This window comes from Talpa occidentalis, unplaced genomic scaffold, assembly GCF_014898055.3.
Source record: "Talpa occidentalis isolate TD23 unplaced genomic scaffold, MPIMG_talOcc4v2.1 talOcc4.11, whole genome shotgun sequence".
NCBI lineage: Eukaryota > Metazoa > Chordata > Mammalia > Eulipotyphla > Talpidae > Talpa > Talpa occidentalis.
The window spans coordinates 59,137,945-59,158,594 of NW_023601104.1; the positions used below are offsets into that span (position 1 = coordinate 59,137,945).

Consider the following 20,650-nt stretch of genomic DNA (forward strand, 5'->3'; position numbering starts at 1 on the left):
GTCACAGAGACGCCAGTAGAAGCCAAAAGAGCAGCAGCAGAAGCCGAAAGAGAAGCCGAGAGAGAAGCCGAGAGAGAAGCAGAGAACGCCAGAGAGCCCAGATAGAGTGAGGATTTGCTGGGGCTGGGAGGACTGCCAGCCTCCCGCCCCCCCAGCACCCCTGCCTGCCACGTACCCGCTGAACCCTAATAAAAACCTGCAAAACCACTGTGGACTCTGACTCCTCCTTTACCCAGTCTGCATGGGATAAGAAAACCTGTACTGTGTCCAGTCCTGCCCTTACAGTATCCTTTACAATAAACTGCTGATAATAAATAGAGGGTTTCCTTGAATTCTGCAAGGCTTTGTAGCAAATTATCAGACATAAAAGGGTGAGGAATTTTGAGAATCCCTGATTTCGTAACCAAGTCGGACACAAGTGTATGGTATCCTTGAATTCAGTACTCGGGAGTGGTTTCTAAAGGAAGGGCAGTGTTCTGGGAGTGAGCCCTTCAAGTTGTAGATTTTTATACTAACTCCATAGAGCTGGTGTCAAAGTCGAACTGACTTACAGCACAGACAGTTGGTGTACAAGAGCTGAAGAACTGGTTGTTGGTGGATTGTGAGATATTAATGATACTGATGGAGGAAAAGATAGAAAACCTGAAGGAGGCATCACAAGACTAGAACCTACCTCACAAAAGGAGGTCTGGGCAGAAGGGATTAGCATAAGCCATTCACCCAGTTACAGAAACCAAGACCCTTAGGCGTCAATGCCCAGATCAGGAGGGCAACACCCAGGCAGGTGTCAGACTACTGTAGGGAGTGTCAGGTGCACAGACCTGAAGGTGAAGATATGGAGATTAAGGAACAAATCATCCACCCACAAAGATGAGCCCCTCCCTACCAAAAGAAGATGATAAAAACCTAATCCTGCCCACACAAAGGGGCAGCTGTCCTTCTGCCCACCTGTGACTACTACGCAGATGCTTCCTTTCACCAACTCCCTCTTCAGGGCAGCAGCTTCCTGCCTGCCCATGACCTGTACCAGGCCGGGACTTCTCTTCGCTGACCTCCCTCAGGGGAGGCAGCTCTGCTCAAGGCCGCCCACCTGCAACCATGCAGTCCCCTCACAGCAAACCTGCCCCTTTCGGGGCGTCTCTTCCTGCCCTCTTGTGTCTCTGTGAGTGTCTTTTACTCTTCTGTCCCATTCCCTAATTAACCCGCTATTTAAATATAACTACTGTCTCCTTCTTGTGGAGAAACTTGCCTGGGAAACTGACCGTGTGCTGCTGAAAGGGGAGCTCTGGTTAAACCTTTCCCAGGGGGAACCCAAGGACCTCACACTCCAAACCCACTGACTCCAAAAACAACATCAATACATGTTATCATTACCAGAGTAATAATTTCAAAAAACAGGATTATAGATAAATGTGGGAATGTGAGTCTGTTCTGTGCCTTGTCTATTCCGTATCTCGCATGCAGAGGACAAGCAGGGAGCTAAGACAAGGGACCTCAAAGTCCTGGCAGGAGGAAACTGAAAACAGAGTGTTTAAATACAGCTCTAGAGGATATGCTTGGATTAACATCTACACTCAGGCCCCTACACTCTGGTCCTGAACTATAGGCAGTGGCTGGCCCAGGGGCTTACAGGTTCCCACCTGCTTAGACTTTCTCTACTTGCTTGCCTGCTCTTTGATTTCTATCTTCTGTATTTCACTCAATAAAAGCAAGACTGCCTCTGGCTGGGGACTGCACCCCAAGTTGTGCCTCTCAAGGAACTATCCCAGTATAGTCCTTCTATTCTCATTGCTCCAAAACTGCTTGGGCTTTGAGTAATCATTTTCTCATCCCGAGCCACACACAGTAACACGGCAATTGGTGCCCCCTGTGTGAGCACCGTGTAAGGAACTCGGAAACAGGACCAATCTCTCAAAGCCTGGAAAAGGTAAAGGAGCTCTGACATCATTCCAGTAAGGAACACAGCCTGCAAAAGGATTAGCTTCCAATGCCTGCAGAGTGGTCAAGTTAGGAATCTTACCTAGAGGTTTTTCCTTTTTTTTGCTTAATTCTTATCGATGCTTGCTTAAATCAGGCTTCCTCTGTTCTTGCTAAACATTTTTCTTTCCTTTGGGGTCATCAAAAGAGGCCATAAAAGGAAGGGCATGGGTCAGATAGTTAAGCACCATTAGGATAGCCACCATTAAGTGTTAATAAACTGCTCCTAATTATTAGACAACATTGTCCTCAGAAACCAAAAGGAGGAAGTTTAGATCTCAAAGATTGGGAAAAAATAGGATAATAATTCTGAAAGTCTCACCTTACTTAATGGAATCTCTGTCGATTAGCACTAAGGCCTATTCAAGGAGATAAAACAATATTATACCCGAGGCCCCTGAATTTCCAACACAGCCTACCCCTTTACTGCCACCATATGGCCTGGTTACAGGACTGTCTTGCCCGCCAGACTTTATACCCCTGATAGAACGATGTTTTATCGAAGGGCAACAAAAAAAGGGAGAAACATTTCAAGCCTTTCCTCTTATTAGAGAAGGGTGTCAGGGTTCTCTATTTGCAGGGGTGTTTTTAAAAGATTTATTTTTTATTTATACAATAGCTGGGGTACCGGCCAGAGGCACAGGAGGGTGAGAGGATTTACCAGAGACAGAGCGGGGAGCAGAACAGGCAGACGGACCACAAGCACTGCTGAGGAGAGCAGAGGGTGAGACAGGAGAGGTCTATCTCGCCATGTGGGAATCTCCCTGGCTGGCCGGGAATTGAACCCGCACTGCGAAGGCTGCGGACAGCTTCCCAGTGCTGCGCTCAACTGCTGCGCCACCGGAGAGGCCCTCGATTTGCACTTTTTAAAGAATTTAGAAGCACTAATGAAAATGGCATTCAAGGTTCCCTCACCAGGAAATAGAGGAAGCTGTAGGAACTTGCTATGACATTATGGCTTATGACTAGAAGGCTCTTTTTAAAACAGTATTAACCACTGCTCAGTATATAGTGTATGGCTTCAGGAATTTCATGATACTGCAACTGCCATATCCATGGAAAATTTAAATAATGGCCTTCCCATAGGCAGAGATGTAATAACTGAATAAGGTCCTTATGCTCTCCCCTAAGTTCAGGTGTAACTGCAAAAACAGATATTTGCTCAAACCAGTCAGGCTGCTGTAAAATCATGGGGAAAGATCTGGAAACAACACTCCTTCAAGCTCTTTAGCTACAATCAGACCGGCTTCAAGATGCCATTTCATTTGTATTATGAAAATACAAATAGTGATTTGTCAAAAGGTACTTGCCACCGTATAGGTAACAATATTTTAAAATATTAATGTTTAGGAATTGTACAGGGTATTAACAGTAATTGAGCACAGTGGGTACCAGATGAATTAACATACCCAAAGCTGGTTGCCTTCAAGTTTATCTGTCCCATGTAATTAGAATCAATCAGTTGTAGCAATACCAGAATTCCCTAGGTTGAAAAATTTGATTTCCCCAAAGCTAATCCTGCATATCCCATGGACAAAAGTCCCCAGGTATCAATGGTGATGATTTGAACTGGCCGACCTCATCTAACGCACTACTTGGATAATGTTTAAGTCTAAACCAGCACTACCTGGTGTAGCACACTCTTAATTTTGCAACTCGCTTTCCAAAAACTGGTTGGTCTGTCAGAGGCTCCCATACTTGGGTGCTGATGTTCCATGTCTGACTCTCTATTTTTGATGGGGAGTGGGAGTTGACGCCCCTCTTCTCATTTCCCAAAAGAGGATTTCCCTGGGCATCAAATTTGGATCTACCTTGATTGGTCCAATGAAAACCCTTTTTACATCATGGACATTTTTATTTTGGTTTTGCTTTAGAGATTAGTTTAACTTGACATTGTTTTTGAAAATGGCTTCTATTTCCACATTTAAAATGTCTCCCTTGGTGGCGCAGGCGGTTGAGCGCTGTGCTGTGAAGCTGTCTATAGCCTCTACAGCGTCAGTTCGATCCTGGCCGGTCCGGGAGATTCCCACATGACGTGGCAGACCTCTCCTGCCTCACCCACTGCTCCCCTCAGCAGTGTATTTCGTCAGTCTGCCTGTTCTGTTCCCTGCAATGTCTCTAGTGAATCCTCTCACCCTCCCTCATATCTGGCCTGTACCCCGGTTCTTTTATAAAAATAAATAAATCTTAAAATAAATAAATAAAGCTCTGCATAACCGGATTTACTGACCCTGGGGTTGATATTACAATCATAGCCTTTAAAGATTGGCACCCCTCTTGGTGAACTTGATCCTCCTTTTTAACCATATCAGGTCTGGGAGGAACACAGACTCCATGAAAAATGGGGCAAATGGAGGCTCCTGCATGATCATAAGCAAGTTAATGCTCATATAAGCCCATGGAGGCCCTACATCCCGGACACCCTACCCAGCCCTTATCCCACAAAAATATCATCTCTTAATTACAGATTTGAAAGACTGCTTTTTCACAATCCCTCCACATGAGGAAAATTTAAAAAAAAAAAATTGCCTCCTCTCTGCTTAGCATTAATGTGAGAGCCCCTCTCAAACAATCCCTGTGGAAAGTTCTGCACACAGCAGGGTCAACAGTCCAAGCATTTGTCAAACTTATGTGGATCGTGCCTTAGGCCCTACTCGTGAGGCATTCCCTGATGCCATAATTTATCACTACATGGATGATATCCTTCTGCCCCACTCTAATCCTGACACTTTATCTCATGTATATACATTTACTAAATTACACCTCCCAGACTGGCTACAGGCATCCCCTGAAAAGGCTCAAAAGAGTGAACCTTGGAAATATCTTGGGTATGTTATGATTCAAAGAGGGATTCTTCCTCAACGAGTCTCCCCCTTTGTTCCAGATAACCTGACATTCAATGATTTGCAAAAACTACTCCGTAACATTAATTGGCATTGTCCCTCCATGGATATCCCCACCTATCAGTTAAGACATTTATTTGCTACACTTAAAGGGGACAACAACTTATCTTCATCCTGAACTCTCCCACAGCCAAAAAATGCATAGATCCAGACAAATCTGTTCACCTTATCATTCTGAACACCCCTCACAGTCCAACCAGACTGATATGTCAGCTTCATCCTCATATAGGGGTAATTGAATGGCGATTTCAAACTCATCACCCCATGAAAAAGCTATGCCCCCAGATGGAATTACACTTACAAGTATGTCTCAGATGCCAAGATGCTTCCTGGTAAAGAGATGTCATTAATCCTGTTCTAATCAAATCTGACTTCCAAGCTACCTTGAGGCAATGCAAACTTGTACAGATTTCTATGGCCAATTATGTTAGCTGCTTTGGAATTTTCATTACCCCATGATAAGGTATTTCAAGGCCTCAAGTTACTTCCTCTTTATTTAACTACTGTCATCTCATAGACGCCCATTTCAGGCACTCTCACTGTCTTCGTAGACAGATCTGGAAAGACTGGAAAAGGATCTATCAGCTGAAAAGATCAGGAAAATTGGGGACTTTATTACTTTAAGACATAGTTGGCAGCTGCTATTGAGGTACTCCAACATTTTCCCAAATTACCTCTAAATATAGTAGCAGACTCCACCTAGTGGCTAACGGCACACAGGTTATTGACAGGGCTCTCCATGATGTCAATGATCCACAGCTTTTTCATATGTTCTGAAAACTATAGGTCCTAGTTCAAAATCACTATAACCCTCTGTTCATAACTCATATCAGATCTCATTCCACTTTACCTGCCCTAATTTCTGAGGGAAATGAACAGGCAGATAAACTGGTTATGGTCACTAATTACTTTCAGGATGCAGTTAATGCCCATTAATTTTTCATCAGAGAGCATAAATCTTAACTAAGTCTTTTGGTATTTCTTTAAAACAGGTCTGGAAAATTATCAGAGCCTGTCCAGACTGTCAGTGCTTTACTACAACAGTTTCTTCAATGGAAATAAACCCTAGAGGATTTAAAAACAATAAAATTTGGCAGATGGATGTGACTCATTATGACCCTTTTGGTCACCTTAATACATCCATGTATCAATACTTCCTCTAGTTTGATCCACACCTCCATTCATACAGGGGAATCTGTTAAACAAGTTAATTGTGGTCGTGGGAACCCCTCACAGATAAAAATGGCTAATGGACCAGCTTACATCACCAAGGCCTTTCAGTCATTCCTGCAATCATTAAACATATCACTGGCATCCCCTATAATCCTATAGGACAGGCTTTATTTGAAAGAGCCAATGGGCTTCTTAAAACACAACTTTTAAGGCAAAAAAGGAGGAATCTAGAAAACAACTTTTCTCCAAAAAACAAATTTATAAAACTCTATTTATTTTAAACTTCTTAAATTGAATTCCTCTAACAGGTGTTGAACAACATTTCATTCCTACCAAATCTGGACCAAGATCTGTGGTTTTGTACCGACACCCACTACAAGGACCATGGTGGCTCCTTGGCCCCATTGAAGTATTAATGATTCTGTTCTGTCTCCCATAGGACCCCTCTGGATACCAACAAAAGCTGTCCACCCATACCATAAATTGGCATCAGGCCATCCCAGAACCCCAGCTGCTGACAATACAACTGCCTCCCAGGATGGAACAGATGGGACAACAAAAGAATAACAAGTATCCGTTAACCTCTGCTAAATGGTCTACCTGACGAACCTGGGGAGACCTAAAAGGTTAACAAATGAAGCTAAAAATACCCTAAGGATTACAGGGGCATCTGTAACCCCTAAAAACCTGTTCTTATCAATACTAACCCACATCATTATATATTCTAAGGGTTCTAAGGTAAGATGGTTATTCCTCTTTTTAGAATTTTTATGCCCCATCCATCTGCTGTGTGTAACAACACTTATTGGACACTTGTATTGAATACACTGTGATTAATCTCACCTGGGGGGCCCAGAGCCCCCACTATCCTCTAATGATACTATTTATACTGGAAGAAATTGGCTCCCTCCACCAGGGTCATTAAAGAGCTGTGGTTACCCTTGTAACAAAGAGGGATGGCAGGGTGATGGCACCATGATTGGTTTTATCTCACAGAAGACATGCCAATCTGTGCTCTTTCTCATCACCACTCTGATAATTACTGTGTCCCTTTTCAAACTCAGTGGTATATAGATCTAGGTGTGGATGGTGCCAATCGCTGTAAAATAATTCAACACCAGATTTTTGTACAGTCTGTGGGAGTAGGATGTTCCTCCAGATCAGGGGAAAAAAATCTCCCTATACCTTCATGGTGCCTTTCATAACCATCTCAGATGAGATATTCTAGATCTCAGAAATAAACTTTAGCCACCAATGGCCCAAATACAAGAAGAGGTGCAAAATGCCACACTAACTCCCTTAGATGACTTAGCCCACCAGCTAAATCCAAAAACTTAGTTTGAGGGCCTAAATGTCAGAGTATGGATTATAACTGGACTTGGTATATTATTTATTTTACTATTTCTTTCAGTGCTAAAGCCCTTTGCTACTTGTTCTGACATATAGTACAAGCCAAAGCCAGGCTGACCCTCTTGTAATGATCACAATACCGATGACCTCTTCTGGTACCTCCTCCAAGCTCTTTCCCTATTTCAACCTGCCTTAAGACAAAAAAGGGAGATATATGGGAATGTGGGTCTCTTCTTTGCCTTGTTTTTCCTGTATCTTGTGCCCAGAGGATGAACAGGGAACTCAGGTAAGGGGCCTCTCAGGGAAAAGTCCTAGTATGAGGAAATATGTACTGAAAATAGCATGTTCAGATATAGCTTTAGAGGATATGCTTATATTAACATCTACACTCAGACCCCTGTATTCTGTCCCTGATCACTCAGCCATGGCTGGCGCCAGGTGGATACGTGTTCCCCACAAGCTTAGGCATACTTTACCTGCTTGCTTGCTCTGATTTCCATCTTCTGTATTTCACTCAATAAAAGCGAGACTGTCTCTGGCTGGGGACTGCACATTAAATTGCTCCTCTCAAAGGAGTATCACTGAGTAGCTCTTCTAGGCTTCTCATTGTTCACAAAACTGCTTGGACTTTGAATAATCATTTTCTCATACTGTGCCACCATACCACGTCAGATAAACAAGCCAAACTTTAAGAAGCTAGGGAAAAAAAGAGGAAAAAATAAGCCCAAAATAAGTAAAAGGAAGAGAGTAACATAGTTATGTGTATAAATCAAAGAAACAGAAAATCTCTACTGAATCCAATAAGAGGCATGAAGTTGTACTCCCAAAACCTATATAGTATTGTAGGCAAATGGTTTATCAATAAAAATTTAATTAAACAAACAAATTCACATTTTTATGCAGTAAAATACAAACAAAAAGTGATTGCTTTGTTTAATCAAAGTTTGTGTTTGGTAATTAGACTTGGAGTATGCAAAGGTCTAGCTGATTGTGAACATATCAAGTATCTTAATGGGTGATTTCTCTATGTACCCATTGTAGCAAAAATCAAAGGAGAATAGTGAACCAAGATGAATACAGTAGTATGGTCAAATGCCTTTCTCTTAACTCTTTCTAGTATGAGTTCTCATACCTTTACATTCTTTTCACCGTGGAAAACTGCTGTGGGAGCAGTTTGATCAACAAAGGCTGCAGTTAGAACAACTGCAGTTAGAACAACTGAAATTTTTTGAAGTTTCAGCATAAACAATATAGAAGGATAAATAATTAAGTACTTAATCCTTCTGTATTAATTAAAAGTAGTTTGGGACTTCAGACTATAGTCAGCATGTATATTTCAGGCAAGATTTTATGAAAAAGATAGAGCTTAATTGAGTCTATAAAAAAATTGAGTCTTAATTGAGGGTAGCCAAAGAACAGAAGCAGCATTTTATGTGAAGAAATTTAAGTGAGAGCAAACAAAGGTTTAAGTTGTTTTGGAATAGCAGAAGGTGGGGCTAGGAGCCTGAGTATTCTTTCTGGCTTTTTGTGGTGAAAACCCTGAGGAGTAGAAAAAAATAGTCTGCAAAAGGACATAAAGGGGAAAATCAAAACATAGCCCCATAAACAAACATGCAAAAATCAAAATTGTAAAACTCAAACTTTAAAAAGTCAAAATTAAAACCAAATTCTTTCCATGAACTCATAATCAAATTCCTAAAGCTAGAGACTAAAAACACGTGGTCCCAGATGTCATTCTACATCCCTTAGACTTTGGAAAAGTGAAAAAAAATAGTTAAAGCAACTATCAACAGAATCAAATACCAAGCTCATGATCTTTCTCATCATTTCAGGGTTTCCAGTGTTATTCTGGCCTGGGGTTTCCTGCAACAGAAGCTAAAAGAGTAAAACTCAAAATCTAAGCACAAAACAAGTGCTCAAACTAGAGAGGAATGACAACCAGAGGTATCAAAACCTGGTGGAACCGTCTCATGCAAAAGCATGCCAAATGTGGCTACTCAGGAGTGGAAGGGTAATTTTTGGAGTTGGCAGGGAAACTTGAAATCTTTTTCCCTCTCTCTGTCTGTACATACTAATTCTATTTAAAAAATTCTTCCACACTGTTAGCACACAACAAAAGTGGCTACCTTTGCCTTTGTGCATATGGATGGTCAAGTCCCTGTTTAAAGCTTCCATCCCTTAATAGTTGGCAGACCCTAGTTATCTGTCATCAAACATTAACAGTTTTTTTCCATATTATCTGAATAGATACTGCCCTTTTATATTATAATATTATTATAATTATTATTATTTACATTAAAAAAAACAGGGTTATTAGGATAAGGAGAAAGAGAAGGAAAGAGAGGCACTTGCAAAATCACAGGCAGGCAGTCTTGGGTAGAGCGGCCCCTTTTATATTATTTAAAGCCAGAATGCTGACATTAGAATGATTATAGCATCCATGGGCTTAGATTTTAAATCTCATAACACTTATTCAGACAGGAATATCCTTGAATAAATTTTGAAATTTAAATGTAAATTTTTTTAATAAAAGTTTCAAGATGATTGCAAAGGTGACAGGCTAAACTTTTTGATTGAATTATGTTATTAATGTTTATGCAATTGTTCTATAAATTGTTTTTTAAAGTGATTTTATGGGGCCTCCCCTGGTCACAGTGATTGAGCGCTGGGCTGCGAAGCTGCCCGCAGACTCTGCAGCGCTGGTTCGATGCCCGGCTGCCGGAGAGGGTCCCACATGGCATGCAGACCTCTCCTGCCATGCTCCCCTCAGCAGTGTATTTCGTCAGTCTGCCTGATCTGTTTCCCGCTCTGTCTCTGGTGAATTCTCTCACCCTCTCGTGCTTCTGACTGTACCCAGTGCTTGTGTAAATAATCTTTAAAAAAAATAAAGTGATTTTATGACATTTTCTCATTAAAAAATCAAAATAATAAAGTTTACATTTTTATTTTACATATGTATATGTTTATATACACTAATGAAATATACTCATCTGAAATCAAAAAGTCCAAGAAACAGGAAGGAAAAGCAAAGATTCTATAAATTAATATCTGGGTAAGAAACTGCTGACTTCAAAGGTTTCTTTGATATCTAAATACTATATTTGCATCAATGAACACAAGTCAGAGCTTCCCAAAATTGTTAGCTGAGTCTCCCTGCTAATAAAATTGCCTCTGTTTCTCATTAAAATACCCATGAAAGTGTCAGAAAAGTTAAATGACAGATAAACAAACTGTGGAGGCCATTTTCTCACATAAAGGTGCCGGCTATGACACAGTTCTACAAGTGTGCACTCAAAAGTGCTAGACAATTAGGGCTAGGAGTTCAATGCCTAAGAAAAATTAAACAGCCAGCTATACCCAGGACCCCAGGAAACACCAGAGTTGATAAAGCCAAGGGAGAGCCAGGAAACACCCAGAGGGGAGAAAGGCAGAGTACCACCCCAGGCTACAGGCAGATGATGAAGTTCAAGGAGAGCAAGAAACACCCAGAGGGGGCAATTCCTCCATATTGGTCAGTTTCTGGATGACAAGCAATTCCCCTAAACAGGACAAGCAATACCTATTCAGTAAAATAAACCCTAAATGCTCTCCCCCTCCAAGGGAGGGGCAGAGCTGGTTGACACCATGCCCATCCAGGTTTAAATGCTCTTCCCTGCCCCAACCAGCCAGCAAGGCTGATAAACTTCACCCTGGAGTACAGTAGAAGGGGGAGTGACTTAGAAACTGCTGCCTGGACCAATAAACTACAACCCAGGATTGCCTGTGCAGTGTACCCCAACAAAGTGTTACAGAGCAGGGTGAGGGACACTCCAGAACCCCCAAACCTGCCCGCTCTGAATAGTTTCTGCCATCTGCCACATCAAGAAAAAACATATAAGAATGAGACAGGGCAAGCTAGGGTTATTAGGCAGTTTTAGGGACAGTGCAGGAGGGGATCTCTGAAGAATTTAGGGAGGCTTCAGAGATAAGGACAACCAAAGAAATATAACCAATTCCATTAGGAAAAACAAACATGCCAGGACCAAGGACAACATTGTTAATGCTGGTCCTGGTTTCCTTCAGGTGGTAAAGGGAGGCGGAGATTGGAGAAATGGAGAGTAGTTTAATTTATGGACACATTAGAAGGGCAGCTGTTTAACTTCAATGCAGGGATGCCCATCCAGAAGACTGGGCCATAAATTTAAAGATGCAACAAATGGGGAAAGAGAAAGCTGTTAGATAAGGAGTGTGAAGATCCCCACTCAGTAACAAATTGAGTGAGACAGCCGAGAACTGACCAATCACAAAGAGACTGGGGCAGCTTTAGAATAATGAGGGAAAAAAGGTATATATTCCCTAAGACACGACTCTACTTTGGCTTCCTTGCCCCTCCCAGGCCTGGTTCCCTGGCCTAGGAGTCCCACTTTATTTCTGTTCTTTTTCTCCTCAATAAACTTTTTCTTTTTCTAAACAAACTGCCTCTTCTCGCTTGCTTGCCTGAGCGTCTGCGAAGTTCCTGCTGCGGCTTCGTGAGACACCAACCCTGGGGGGTCTAGTGGCTGGGACTCAGCGCTGCCCTGCAGCCTGGGATCCGTTCCTGGCTGGGAGACTAGACCTGACAATTCCGGTATCAAGACCTTTAATAAAAAGGGACTTTAATACAATTAGTGTGCAATACAGAAAAGACAAAGAATATAGTTTCCAAATCAAGCACCCGAAGTTACCTATCCCCTCATGGGTAAAAGTCCAGCCAAATAGGATTGGCCCAGAGCAAGACCCGAAAGCCTGCCACAAGTCAAAGCATTTTCTGGGAGGCACCCATAGAAAAGAGTCAGAAACAGTCAGACAAGTCCAGGAGGAAAAGAGCAAAACCAAAATCAAGATAAACGCTGCCCTTGTTACCCTCCCCAGGGGTCTCTCACCCACATCTGTTTCAAACAGTCCAGGACCAAGAAGCAAGTGCAATTTTTACATGTCTCTCTGCTCCACGTGCCTCCTCCAGGTCTCCTTCTGGCTCTCCACGCTGCTTCCTTCCTTCTCCAGTCTCCTCTCCCAGTTTCTTCTCCCAGCTCAGCTCCACTCTCCTTTGGGTGGGGCAGGGAAACTGTTACCTGCCCTTTTCCTGGGCAAAAGGACAGTGAACAAACAATTCCTGCATCCCACTGAAGGCTGGAGCACCACAATTGTTCTTACCAAGGAATCTACTCACCCAAGTACCTATCCCTGGGTTCCCTTATATTCTGTTTGTTAATTAAACTTTGCTTTTGCTTCTGCTAAAGACAAAGCTGTGAATTCTTCTCACACCATAGTTAAGGACTGAGGAACTCCTAAATCCAGGAACCATAAAACCAACAATAAAAGTGCTTAAAAAGCCAAGGCTCTGGCCCGGCAGCTCTGTATGTCAGTTGAAAGAATGATTTTTTTGGGCCTCCCCGGCGGCGCAGCGGTTGAGCGCTGGGTTGCGAAGCTGCCTGCAGCCTCCGTGGCACAGGTTCGATCCCCGGATGCTCCCCGGCCACCAGAGGAGGGTCCCACATGGCGCGCAGACCTCTCCTGCCGCCCGCTGCTCCCCTCAGCAGTGTGCTTCGGTCCTTCTGCCTGCTCTGCTCCCCGCTCTGACTCTGGTGAATTCTCTCACCTTCCCGCGCTTCTGACTGTACCCAGCGAATGTATAAACAAAACAAACAAATAAATAAATAAAAACATGCCTCTATAAAAAAAAAAGAAAGAATGCTTTTTTTAATCCAACTGATGAGAAGCACCATCAGTGGTGCTTGAATAAAATGGGCACTTTCCAGTTATTAATTGAATGATAATATGAATTGCATGAATGAATGATTGAAGAATATAAACTATTAGATAAATGAATCAGAATTTTAAATTAAGGTCTTTCATAGGCTATGTGAAAAATTAACCTGAAAGATTTTAAGACTTACTAAAAATAACTAGTCCTCAGTTTCATCAACTGAAAAGTGAGTGTAGTGATACCAATTTCATTGAGTTCTTTGACATTGTAATAAAATGATATATATATATTAATAAACAGAGTTACTAATGTTTTACTATATCTCATTTCCAGTGAAAATCAAGATAATTGTGGTTAACATAAGCAAAGCAAAAAAATCACTCTGTGGACCCTGATGAAAATACTGGAAGTATTTTAAAAAATAAAGGTATGCTGGGCCTCCCTGGGGCACAGGGGGTTAAGCACAGCACTGTGAAGCTGTCTGCAGCCTCTGCAGCGTGGGTTCAATTCCCAGCCAGCCAGGGAGATACCCACATGTCATAGCAGACCTCTCCTGTCTCCCCTGCTGCTCCCCTCAGCAGTGCTTTCAGTCATCTGCCTGTTTTGTTCCCCGCTGTCTCTGGTGCATCCTCTCACCCTCCTACGCCTCTGGCTTATACCCTAGCTATTGTATAAATAAAAAATAAATCTTTAAAAAAAATGGTAAAAAATAAAAAATAAAAGTATGCAGAAAAATCTCAGCCCTTAAATATAACTCCCACAAGAAATTCATAAGTATTTCTAGAAAAGAACTTTTGTCTATTCATAAATAAATATAGGAAAATATTAATCATGAATTTTAAAATAGAATGTGTTGATTTTTGCTGTGGAACAAATAAAAGAATTGACTGCATAAAAAGTGTATGAAACAGCAGATTATCAGAATGTGATACAATCTGCCCCATCAGATAAGCATTTCTATCTGTTGTATTTAACAAGTTTGTCTTCTTGCAGTTCTAAGGAAAGGAAGTAGATCCCTAAGAGGATAATAAGGAAGTTAAACATCTAAGGAAGTTAAATATCAGGTGTTAACAAAGCAAGCTGGCACCCATCTGAAATCTCCTATGCCTGCATCAAAAGGACATGCTGAGCCTTTCTATCTCCTTTGCTTTAGTCCTTTGTATAAATAACCCTTCCCTCTGCCAAAGGCAGGACTGTGGTCCTCAGTTTGTTGACAAATTAAACTACTTTCCTTCTCTTCAAACCCTGCTTCCTTTTATTGGCTGAGGGAAACTGAGGCCGGCGTTCAATATCAAAAGTGGAAGCATCAGCAAAGGGATGAAACATTAGTTCTAATATAAATATGAAAAAATACATAAAATGAAAAAAATAGAATATGACAAAGTAAAAGCATATATGGCAAAGTTTGGAAATATACATGGTGAACAATAGTGCTTTAAACGAATATCAAACAAAAAAAAAAAAATCAAGCTGATAAGTTAAGGGAATAAGTGAATGTTTATGGAAGCTAAGGAACTGAGAATAGAATTGTGAAATGCTATTGTCTTGGGTAAAAATTAATTATGAGCAAACAATACTGAGATATCATCTAATAAAATACAATTTGCTTTAGCAAACACTGAATAGTACTAAGTACATGGAAAATATTGCCAATCTTTTCTCTGTCCAAGACATCAGAAATGGCAATAGTTTCAAATTTTCATGTTCCAGTCACACAATCACTTAGGGGTGATTTCTTTCTCAAGTTAAAGGCCACTTCATTTTTTTATGTTTCTCAAAAGGACCCCATATATACAGCAATTCTGTGACCCTCAGGGTCATCCCACAGTCATTTTCCTACAGAAGCAGATATCATGAAATGAAACTTCACTCATTCCCACCTTTCAGCAACTCACCAGTCCCAAAGAATATCACGGTATCTCTCCAAACTCCTCCTGAGTAGAAGATGGAATTGCTTAAGCAAAATTGCTATATATTTTAAAGTTGTTCCTTCTAAAATAGTCACAAGTTAAAACTCAAAATATTTTATGAGATTGTCTACAAAACACCACTAGCTCCATGTCCTGCTATGAATAACTTTCTTCCTATAAATTGGACTCTATTTAAAACTCTGCTTGTTAAATACTTGCTCTAATTTTTCTCCTAATTCCTTTGGTGAGCAAGTTTCTCAAACTTTGCTTTTAGCCATATTGAAGAATCAATGTTGTCAGCTAGTCAACAAACTAAGAACACTTTTATCATAATTAAATTATGAAACTTATGATTATAATAATAAGCTTATGTAATATTAGATTACTATGTGATATTTGACCATCTCTGAGGGAGTTAAAGGATAGACAAATTAATACAATCACTTTTAATGTGAATGAGCTTTCTAAGTTTGTAAATCTATAAACATAAATAGGAATAGAATTGTGAGCAAGTGTTTCTTGATTTGCTCAATCTACAAATAACTGTTTAAAATATAAAATCATGAACCTCAAATATAAAATGCACAGTTGCCAAAATTGTTTTTTTGGTTTTTGTTTTTTTAACACATGGATTAATGAGGGACTCAGTAACACTGTTCACAGAAGAATTTGCTCCTTTGGAGTCCTGCTAATGAAAATTAGCATTCCATATCTAATTTGAATTAAAATCTAATTTCCGTAGTGCATCTATGTAATAATCTAGGGATTCATTTATAACATTGAGTATTCTGAAATAAAATACTGCATGGTTTCACTTGAAAAGAGATTTACTGATTCTGAGGTTGCCTGAACCTACAAATTAGTTTACGTAAGTGTAACATACTGTTGTTTTTTTCTCATTCTGCTTTACCATAAATGAAAGGAATGACAATTAAACACAGAAAGAAAAAAAATCCCACACACTCTCCCCAAATGTTAGAAAGTTTTTAAATAAATAAATAAATATTGTTTTATTTTATTTTATTCATTCAAAAAATATGTAAAGATCCAGAAATCATGTGCCACTTTATGGGTGAACACAACACTGTCCATGAAGTAATCTTGTAAAGGACAAATTTATTGAAATTATGGAGACAAAACTAAGGAATGCAGTTAAAAGAATGCAGACTGTGGAAAACATACTGGACCAAAAAAGATGAGTTTCTTCATCTAATTATTTGCAGATACAAGAATTTTGTTAATTTTTTGGAATTTAGAATGGCATATTGAGATATTTATAGATGGAGTTGCTTGAAGCCTGAGGACATAGGTCAGAATACATAAGAAATAAGGTAGGCAAGAAGGTAACCATGGTAATCTGGGCTACGAGAGATGATGAGAAGAACCATAATGGCCTAGTTGGGGCAGAGAAAAAGTGGTTCTTGTTGTAAGAAGTAAGTCTGAAGAACTCAACTTAAAGTCTTCTCTACCAGATCTTTAGAGGGTAATGCAAGAACCGAATATTACATACAACATACTTTTTGTTCAAACTAGCCAGAGTGAATTTGTTAACTGCAATGAAAATCCAGAGGGCCAGTATTTTAAAACCTATCCCCAGTCATCTGACTTTTAAGGACAGACCTATTTTTATTCCAAATTTCTCTCATTGGCAATGACTTCAGGCTTTATATGAATGCACAATAGAGTTCGCTTGTCATGTTATAAACAAATGGAAAAAAAAAAAAACAGTAAGTATATGGATTCAAAGACTCCAAAAGACTCCAAAGACTCCAAGAAATTTGACTATATTTGATGACTATTCATTTACTTTTCCTTTCTCAGGAAGACAAAGCCATAGAATGAGTTGTAATTTTGAAATACTCTGTTTGTTTTCTGTAGCATTTTCCAGCTAAATATTTTTTAGACATAGTAAATAAGAATCCTAGATTATCCTTAAAGATACAGGCTTCATTTTTAGTAGTATCCTCTGACTATAACAGATGCTATGGTCATGCTCACAGGTTAATAAAATCTAAATAGGGCCTCCCTGGTGGCGCAGGTGGTTGAGTGCCACGCTGTGAAGATGTCCGCAGGTCCCGGCCGGACAGCGAGGGTCCCACATGGTGCAGCAGACCTCTCCTGTCGCACCCCAGCTCCCCTCAGCAGTGTATTTCTTCAGTCTGCCTGTTCTGTTCCCTGGTCTGTATCCGGTGAATCCTCTCACCCTCCCATGCATCTGGCCTATACCCCAGTTCTTGTATAAAAATAAATAAATCTTTAAAAAAAATCTAAATAAAAATTATTTGCTTTTTAAAAAATGCAATAATTCTGTTGGGAAACAAGAAATAAATTATATAACAACATTCCTCACTTTAAATGGTTTCTAAAATCTAGTTTCCTGCAGAATATCTCCTGAAGTTCCCTTTGACCAAAGAAGTTCAATAAATATATACTAATTATGTATTTACTCTTATGTGACTTCTATTTTCATTTGTTAGTCCAGTTTTGTGTTTCTAATGTTTCTAGACTACTGTATATAATAATATAGGCTTTGTATTTATTGAAAGAGTAAATAAATGCATTACTCAAAATTGATAAAATAGGAAGCCATTATTTTATTTCGGACATGACCTAGCAAGGTTTTAGTAATTTCGTGGAATCATCATACATCTAATCTAGTGTTTCAAAGTTCAATATATAATTTTTTTTTGTATTTATCTAGAAGTAAGAGGGCTTTGCAACAACAGACATGCTAAGCTATATTCTGAAAGACTGATTTTCATTCTAAAAATGCATTAGTTTGCACTACGAAGTATAATTGCTAAGTGAACAGTGTTGATATGGGCAGTGGACCTCACATAGCACTGTCAGACTATTTCTCTATGTTTAATGACCTTTACAAGGAAATAAAACAAACAAAAACAATACAAAACAAAATAACCAGAGCTGTTTGCCAAGCAAGGGTATCATGCATAATTATAAGTAAGGTTGTGATAACAGGTCATTACACTGGCAGCCTGCTATACTTTCCAGTCAATTTTGTCAAGAGGATAAGAATAATGACCTTTGTAAGTTTGATGACTTGTTGAATCCTGCATCTTGTGAAAGAAATGTTAATGCCTCTTCTAACTATACTTTCCTTAGTCAAAATAACAATTACATAACTAATGTAACCAATAGTTCTGTTAGTTACAGAATTTTCACAAACTCCAAATTCTGTAGAGATGGCTAAACATTCCAATTAAGAGTCAACTTAGATTTTTTCCATAGCATACCCTTCATAAATAGTGCTGCTATAAACATAGGGGTGCATGTGCCCTTTGGAATTAATGTTTCTGTGTCCTTTGGGTAAATACCTAGAAGTAAAATTGCTGGATCATATGGAAGCTCCATCCTTAGCAGATTGAGGAACCTCCGCACAGCTTTCCATAGTGGTTGGACCAGTTTGCACTCCTACTAGCAGTGCAAGTGAGTTCCTTTTTCTCCACATCGTTGCCAACATTTGTTGTTGCTAGTTTTTTTAATATGTGCCATTCTCACTGGTGTAAGATGGTATCTCATTGTTCTTTTGATTTGCATTTGCCTGATTACAAGTGATGTTGAACATGTTTTCATATGCCTGTTTGCCATTTGCATTTCCTCTTTGGAGAAGTTTCTTTTTAGCTCTTCTGCCCATTTTTTGACTGGGTTATTTACTTTGTTTTTGTTGAGTCTCATCAGCTCTTTGTAGATTTTTGATCAGTCCTTTATCATTAGTGTTGTGTGCAAAAAATTTCTCCCAATTGCTAGGGTGCCTCTTTGTTTTGGTAAGCTATGGAAACAATCCAAATGCCCAAAAAATAGATGACTGGATCAAGAAGATGTGGTACATATACACAATGGAATATTACTCAGTAATCAAAAAGATAAACTCATGCAGTTTGCAGCAACATGGATGGAGCTGGAAGGGATCATGCTCAGTGAAATAAGCCAGAAAGAAAAAGAAAAATACCAGATGTGGGGGGAAGGGAGAAGGATCAAAACAAAGAGGGTAGGAATTGTATAGGAACTATAACCAAGATGAAAATGCATACATTTTGTAAAAATGAAAAATGATGTAAAAAATATATAAAATAAAATTTAAAAAGTCAATTTAGAGATTCTCTCTTAAAATATGATAATGCTGCAAATCATAAGTATGCTTATTTATGGGTTGATTTTTATAGTTTGCAGTTTTAAAAGGAAATCTTTACTTTGCTATCTCTTGACCCCAACTGAAGTAGATACAACAATTGTAATGCATGGTAACTTAAAATTCTGCTCTACAAGGAAGAAAAAAAAGATGATTTACACTGTTACAACTGGGTTGCAATATAATTGAGTAGTATGGGATAAAATGACTAAATACATATTTAGGCTAAGTAACAGAATATATTTCATCACTAAAAATTTATTGAATCTATAATAATTTCTCTTGGGAATTTCTGTGGAAAAAATGAATATATTTGCAGTATTGATTTTCTTTCCACCTAAGCAAGTTGACACATTGAATTTTATATTTAGAAAGAATTAATCCAAGGAAAAGCTGTGATAAATCTAAAATTTGAATGCATCTATTATAAGAGTAAAATGAATTGACTAGGTTCACTACTAAACAAAGCAGACTGTGATAAAAAAAATTCTAGGCCTACTCTAGTCACAGATCTCCCAGTCTCCATGTAACCATCAGCTAGATAAGCATTTCTAAACCATGTGAGCTAGTTTTGGAATTAATTTCTTATGAATGTATTTATTATGATCTCCAAAAATGTGCCTAATGTAAAAACAATTTTTTTTTTTAAGATTTATTTTTTATTTATTCAAGAGCCAGGGTATAGGCCAGATGTGCAGGAGGCTGGGAGGATTCACCAGAGATAGCGCAGGGCTCAGAACAGGCAGACTGAATAAATACACTGCTGAGGGGAGAAGCGAGCGAGACAGAAGAGGTCTGGCTCACCATGTGGGTTCCTCCGAGGCCGGCGGGGATCCAACTGGCACTGCAGAGGCTGCGGACAGCTTCACAGTGCTGTGCTCAATTGCCTGCATCACCAGGGAGGCCCATAAAATTTTTTTAACAACAGGCTTCTTCAGATGTTTGGTTAAATAACTCTGTTGGTTTAGTTTGAGATTTTAGTACATGAACCAAATCATCAAATTTTTAAATTGTAATAGTCTCACCTAAAGAAAGCTGTAGTGTTACACATGATCTCTTCTCTCCTAAATAAAAATAATTTTTCTCTTTGTTAGTTTTATGATATATGTATATTATTGCACATTTTCAATACATGTTTCTTGTAAAAACTAGTATGAAAATAAAACGGGATTGCCGCTGAGGTTGTCAACAGGGGAATTATTTTCTGTATATCCTAAGTAACTACTAACTATATGCTTCAAGCTAGAAAACTCAGCTACACCTAATCCAGTGGGTTCTGTTCTCCATAAAGAAACTGAATTATCTTTGATATCCTCTGCATGAATTCTATTATTCTCATATGAGTTTTTTCCTTAACTGACACTAAAAATTATTTTAAAAAGTAGGTTTCTGCCATTTTGCTTTAAGTGAAATTTCAGAAGAAAGGACATCATTAAAAAACATTGGACTGTATGTGAATAAA

General features: G+C 39.3%; 1 protein-coding gene and 1 long non-coding RNA gene across 2 annotated transcripts in view; both read right to left on the reverse strand.

The window, feature by feature from the left end:
* Nucleotides 1-20,650, reverse strand: part of MDGA2 (MAM domain containing glycosylphosphatidylinositol anchor 2) — a 729,529-nt gene that overhangs the window by 673,202 nt on the left and 35,677 nt on the right.
* LOC129144978 (uncharacterized) lies at nt 1,634-15,231 on the reverse strand. The gene is made up of 3 exons (XR_008549908.1): nt 15,024-15,231; nt 7,880-8,099; nt 1,634-2,107 (listed from the first exon to the last, which is right to left on the reverse strand). It is a non-coding gene; the product is annotated as an uncharacterized LOC129144978 (long non-coding RNA).